Below are 6,806 nucleotides of genomic sequence, written 5' to 3'. Positions count from 1 at the left end.
CTCGATGGCCTGTCTTCTCACTATCTTTATTGTGCCTTTTGAGAAAAGAAGTTTCTAATTTTAATGTGGTAAAACTGATCATTTTTTTCTTTTGTTGCAAGGGTATTTGCATCTTAAGAAATCTTTCCTTATCTGAAGTTCATGACAGTATTTTATATTACCATCTAAAAGCTTCAGAATTTTCCTTTAGAGAATTCTTTAATCCATGAGACTGATTTTTATGTATAGCCTGGCACTGGGATCCAATTTCTGTCATATTTCACCCAAAATGAATAGCAAATTAACAACACCATTTACTGAAAGTCAATTATTTCCTAAATGATCTGCCAAACAGTCTCCATCACATATCACAACATATCACAAATACATACATGTATAGGTTTCTGGGCTCTGCTACACTTCTCTACTTGGCAATATCACATTATCCCATACTTGCCAATATTACATTATCCTAATTACTGCGTTTTTTTTTATGTTTTGACCTCTGATGGCAAATTCCTTCCATTTTCTTTCTCTACTTAAAGAATATCTTGGCCTTTTAAACTATTACATTTACATATACACTTAAAAATCAAATCAGCTTGTCAAGTCCCATAAAACTACACACTGAAAAACTGGCTGAAATGGTTCTGTATAAATTAAACAAAAGTAGCCCTGGCTGGTGTGGCTCAGTGTACTGAGAGTTGGCCTGCGAACCAAAGGGTTGCTGGTTCAATTCCCAGTCAGCACACATGCCTGGGTTGCAGGCCAGGTCCCTAGTAAGGGGCATGTGAGAGGCATCCACACATTGATGTTTCTCTCCCTCTCTTTCTACTTCCCTTCCCCTCTCTCTAAAAATAAATAAATAAAATCTTAAACAAAAAGAATGGAAACAATTTAAGTGCCTAAAATAGAGGGTTTGACATTCACATAATGGAACACTATGGCCTTTAAAAAATATTAGGTAGATCCCAATGTGCAGATTCCCAATCACTTAAGAATAGTAGAAATATTAATTCTTCTTTCTTTTTGAATCCTTTTATTTTGGTTTTCTGTCATTTTTTTCTTTTTGCATTAGGCAAGATATACAGTATAATAGTGTGATGTTAAAGTGGTAAGAGTAAGCATCCTTTTATTTTATATCCTAAAGGAATATTTCCAATATTTCAACATCAGATTTGTTTTAGGGTTTTTGTAGATGGTGTCATCCCCCACTCCTCTAGTTTCCAAAGGCTTTATGCTTTAGAAAAGATCAATCCTATTGCTTCTAAGTCAATGGAATGAAGAGCTGTGTCCAAGGACACATCCAAGTGGAGCCAAAGGGGACTGATGCTTTGTCTGCATCTTACTCATATAGATCCAGTCAAAAGCACAAGGCCTGTAGTCAACCAGTTCTTGGGCTTAAACCATAGGTACTTTTTACTCACTCACTGCTGTGAATGACATTCCTGCCTACTTGAATGCAAAAGTCTCTGCAAATGATGTCTGGCTTAAAATCTGCTGGATTGGTCTCCCCAAGCATCATTCTCCCCTTCATCACATTCAGCCCCTGACCATCACTACCACAGGCCCTGAGTTCATGTACTTCACCAGTCTGAGATAGAATGGGTGGTCGTTCAGGTCAATGTAGTGTGGCCTCAGGAGCTCCTCAGAAGCTAAAGTAACTTCATAGTCATGAGGTGGATTCTGCTCAAAGCACTTGATTTCATCCACCAGACTGTACCATTTGTTCCATGTTGGCCATGGCCCAAATAATGAGCCAGTGGCATCTGTGCTGGGCTGCTGAGCCAGACCAGAGCTGGAGCAGAGACCTATAAGGACCACCAGAGTCAAGAGTTGCCCGCCAAAGAGCTGTAGGTGGTTGTTTGTTTTTTTTTTAAAGATTTTATTTATTTATTTTTAGAGAGGGAAGGGGGCGGGGAGAAAGAGAGAGAGAGAAACATCCATGTGCAGTTGCTGGGGGCTGTGGCCTGCAACCCAGGCATGTGCCCTGACTGGGAATCGAACCTGCGACACTTTGGTTTGCAGCCTGCGCTCAATCCACTGAGCTACGCCAGCTAGGGCAGTGGTTGTTTTTTTTTTTTTAAAGATTTTCTTTCTTTCTTTCTTTCTTTCTTTCTTTCTTTCTTTCTTTCTTTCTTTCTTTCTTTCTTTCCTTCTCTTTTTTTCTTTCTTTCTTTCTTGAGACTGGGGAAGGAAGAAAGAAAGAGAACAAAAGAAACATCTATTGGTTGTCTCTTATACATGTGGTTCTCAGGACCCATAACCTAGGCATGTGCCCTGACTGGGAATTGAACCTGTGACCTTTTGGTTTACAGGCTGGTGCTCATTCTACTGTGCCACACCAACCAGGGCATGGTGTTTATCTTTCATTTTATTGTAAGCTGACGATTCTTCTCCTGGCAAATTATTTTTTTGTTGGTTGAACCAATCTTGCAGCATTTCTTGGACAAGCTCGGCTTTTGTGGATTGCTGATTTTGGTTCACTAGTATTTTATTTAAGACACCTGCATTTATTTCACGGATAAAAGTGGACTGAAAGTGGACTGTAATTTTCATTTCTGTAAAATTTAAAAATTTTCATATTGGTGTATCACAGTTATACTAGATTTCAGGATCTGATTTCATAAAATGAATTGAAGAACATTCCCTCTTTTTTTATTCTTTGGAATATGGTAAGTCCTCATGTAACACCGTCAATAGGTACTGTGATTTTAAGGGAAGAAACTGTAAGAAAATCAATTTTACCATAGGCCAATTGATATAAACAAGAATTAAATTCTCACAGCATCTCATTGACATTAGAAGAAAACAAGGTTAAACAAAATGACATTATTCAAGGACCTGCTACAGTTTGTTTAAAACTGCTGATGTTTCTTCAGCAGTTTTATAAAACTCACCATTGAACTCTTCGTCAGAGTCAAGTTACACACTTGTGACACCTATTCTCACACTCACCATGGGCTGAGAGTGCTGCCTGAAACAGTTTCATAAATTGTACGTTCTTTATTCACTTTGGTGGAGCCAAGGGGGATGGTTCATATCATAGATATAAGCCATTGATAAATTTGATGTATTAGTCAGTAGATGCAATTTTAATGGTGTTGTCTTCACTTTTTCACTTCTGTCATCAGTATTTTTCATTTTTGTCTCCTTGAGTTTTAGCATAGGCATCAACAACTGGAAACAATAAAGACTCAAGGAAATGTGACTCATCTTCACCAAAAAAATAAATGCCTTCTTTATAGCAGCTTCATGGATTAAAACTAAAATATGGGCCTCAATATCACAAAATATTAAGTTTTTTTCCCCAAAGAGTCAAAACTTCATGTATATTCCCAAACATCAAGAATCTACTGCAAATGGTATAGATCAGGGATGCCCAATCTTCTGGTGTCTCTGGGCCACACTGGAAGAAAAGTTGTCTTGGCCCACACATTAAATAAAAACACTAACAAAAACTGATGAGCAAAAAAAAGGTCCATGCATAATTTTCGTGGTGTATGCCACCACAGATAAGCAAAAAGTTCCTCACATAATAACCCTAATTATGCAGCGGTCCTTTTGATAATCTTTTAAAATTGTCAAGCAGGTCCCAAGTTTGTGATCACTAATATAGAAAATATACATATCTAAGTAATATCACTGATTTAAAAAAACTTTATTATAAAAGTAAAAGGGCAACATAAAACTACTGGGATGTTTGACACTGAATTTGAGAAACTAGTGCATCAATACCTGGTTTGTTAGAAGTACTTGCAGTTCTCAGTGAGTTCTCAAGGTATCAGATATTTTGGCTCCAATTTTACTCTTAATGTCTTTCATTCTTGAAAATAGTTGCTTGCAAATGTAGGTGCTGCCAAATAGCAATGACATGAATAAGGCATGATTGTGAAGCAAGGGATATTTGTCTCTGGAAAGACAGGACCTATAAAAGTCCAGTAAAGAGACACAATCAAATTTTTATGTTGCATGTCAGGTTGCAGCTCTGTGCATTCCATTAGAAAACTGGCAGGTAACATATTTTTGTTGACTGAAAATGGAGTCACAAATATAGCAAAATATTATTTTCCCAGAAATCTTGAAGTCTGTTTTCAAATTTTGTATCAAATCAAAAAGCAAGGCTGCATATTTTTTGCTGTTCACAGGACTGTGTTTAGCCAATGGTTAGGTTAGCCAGCAAAATACATAAAATTGTTTGCCATAATTTCAGATTCATTTGGAACATTGTTATGGTTTGAAACATGGTACTGATAAGGTTTTCACCTTGAAAATACATGTTTAACTCATTTAAATGAGCAGTTAAATCCACTAAAAATGCTAAATCTGTAAGCCAGTTTTCATCGTCAAGTTCAGGCACAATTTGTTTTTTGATACCATAAATGACTTGATGACATGTCGCAAATCATAAAATCTTTTCAACATCTGGCCTCAACTTAGCCATCATACTTCTGAAAAGTAAATGATGTTGCCATAGTCAGCATCACTTCTATGGAATTCCTGAAGTGGCGATGATTCAATCCTTTGGCTCTTAGGAAATTCAGTCTTGATGATGATTTGCATGACATTATCCATTTTTAAAACTTTTGTGCATAAATTGTCTTGATGTTCCATGTAATGATACTTCATCGAATGTGAGTTTTGGTGGCAATTGCATTGTCTCCTATTAATTTTACAAGTCCCTTTCTTTTACCTACCATGGCTAGGCCACCATCAGTAACTCTATCAGATATGTTGACAATGGACAAAGAAAATCACTTGAACATATTTTTTACTGCTTCATATAAATCTCTTGATTTAGCTGTATCTTTTAATGGCATTAAAGAAGCCATTTCTTCAGTGACATTATATTCATCATCAATACCTCTAATAAGAATGGTAGGTTAAGTCGTAGCTGTAGCACCGGTGCTATCATCTATCGCCAAAGCATAAAATTTAAAATTAGCAGCTTTCCTCTCCAAAGTTCTTTCAATAGATTTTCTAATTTCTTCAAATTTTTCTGGCTATAATCTGGTTAGACAAGCTGATTTTAGACATATCCACCCTTTTTTTCAGGGCAAATTATATCTGCCACACTTTCTATACATTGCTTAATAAACTTACTATCACTAAGTGGTTTTGATTTTTTTTTTGCTATTAAATATACTACCACATAATTAGTTTTACAATGGAGTCCACCTGAGTTGTAACTTCTTAAGAAATTTTTGTTAAGACAGACTTTCTTCAGTTCCACCATTTTGTCCTTACAACACAAATCTTCATATGCATTGAATTTGGCAGCATGTTTTTGCATATAATGCCTTTTCCAATTATAGTCTTCGAAAACTTGCACCAAATTCCCCACAAATTAAGCATAGTGTCTTACTATTAGCCTCAACAAAAAACTAGTCACTTGTAATTTTTCTTTTTTGGGGTTCTTTTTTCTTTTGCGGCATTCTAGATGTTAGGCTGGGATTTAAAAAATAATAGATAAGGGACTTTATTTACTTTTATCATGAAAATTGTAGTAGACCATTCTACATGGCATGGGCCCAGCTTCCACTCAGAGATGCACAGGACCCACGCCCACGGATAGGTTCTCCTGTGGGGAATCAGGCCTGCAATGTACCTAGGCCGCTATGAATCTTACTTTTTGCTAAAACTCCCCCACCCTGAACTGAGGACATTTACTGCAAAGCAACTTCCTAAAATCCATGCTAAACCTTCCAAGGATGAGTGTAACAGGTCCAACTACTTTTGCCTTTTCATTTGCAAATATCCCTCTTCTGTGATATGATTAGCAACATTGGCTCCTTTGTGTTCTGTAAAAGGTAACCACCTAAAGTGAGCCTGTGCATAGTAAATGAGGACCATCATGTACTGGGCAGAGAAACCCAATAAAGGCCTGTCATGGCAGAGGCAGGGACTTTTTGCTCCCCTTGAGAGAAAAGCCATGCTGTCCCTTTTCCTCCACCAGACTCAGTAGTCTGTATGAATGTCTCATTTCATCCACAATGATGCGGACACTGCAGGCTGGTGTTTGCATCAGAAAATTAATTGACAGGAAAATAAAAAGCAAGGTTTGGGCTTTTTATAGTTCACAAATTTACCCCATTGTCCAATATATCCTTTAGAGTTTTTCTTCTTTTCATCTGGAATCTAATCAGGAATCATGTTTGCATTTAGTTGTCACATCTGTATCTTCTTTAATATAGGACTGTTTCCCAGCCTTCTTTTTTCCTGTCTTCATTATTGTTGACATTTTTGAAGAATTTGGATGCCCTTTTTTAAAAATAAACTTTTGTGTTGACATTTAATACACATAAACAAAGATGCATGAATTACTTATAAGTGTACCTTTGAATATATGTCACAGAATGAACACATCTACATGACTAGCACCCTGATGAAACAGAACATTGTCAGCATCCCAGAAGCTCCCCCTTGTGCACCTCTGAGTACTACTCACCTACTCCTTTCTCCTACAGGTAGCCACATCCTGACTTCTGGCCCCATCAACTAGTTTTGCCTATGTTGGGCTTTCATACCAATGCAATCTGCAATATGTATTTATTTGGTGCTGCGTCTGTCACTCAACATTGTGCTTGTGAAGTTCATCTCTGTTGCTTATAGTTGGAGTTTGTTCATTTTCATTACTGTAGCATATTCTCTGTATGACTGCATGACAACCTGTTTATCCATCCTACTGCTGATGGATATGTGGTTTGTTCCAATCTTGGCTTCTACAGTACTGTATCCTGGTCATACTTGCATGCAATTCTGATGGGTAAATAAATGGTTAGGAGTGGAATTGTTGGGTCATAGAGTATCTTCAACATTAATAGATA

At 37.0% G+C, this 6,806-nt stretch overlaps 1 long non-coding RNA gene across 1 annotated transcript; it reads right to left on the bottom strand.

Moving 5' to 3' along the window:
* Positions 1-1,238: 1,238 nt before the first annotated feature.
* On the bottom strand, positions 1,239-6,806 carry LOC118499591. The gene is made up of 3 exons (XR_004902088.1): positions 6,796-6,806; positions 6,428-6,437; positions 1,239-1,317 (listed from the first exon to the last, which is right to left on the bottom strand). It is a non-coding gene; the product is annotated as an uncharacterized LOC118499591 (long non-coding RNA).

This window comes from Phyllostomus discolor, chromosome 3 (genome assembly GCF_004126475.2).
Source record: "Phyllostomus discolor isolate MPI-MPIP mPhyDis1 chromosome 3, mPhyDis1.pri.v3, whole genome shotgun sequence".
In the NCBI taxonomy this organism is placed as follows: Eukaryota; Metazoa; Chordata; class Mammalia; order Chiroptera; family Phyllostomidae; genus Phyllostomus; species Phyllostomus discolor.
The sequence above is the reverse complement of the archived record's forward strand: the minus strand, read 5'-3'. Positions and strand labels throughout refer to the sequence as shown.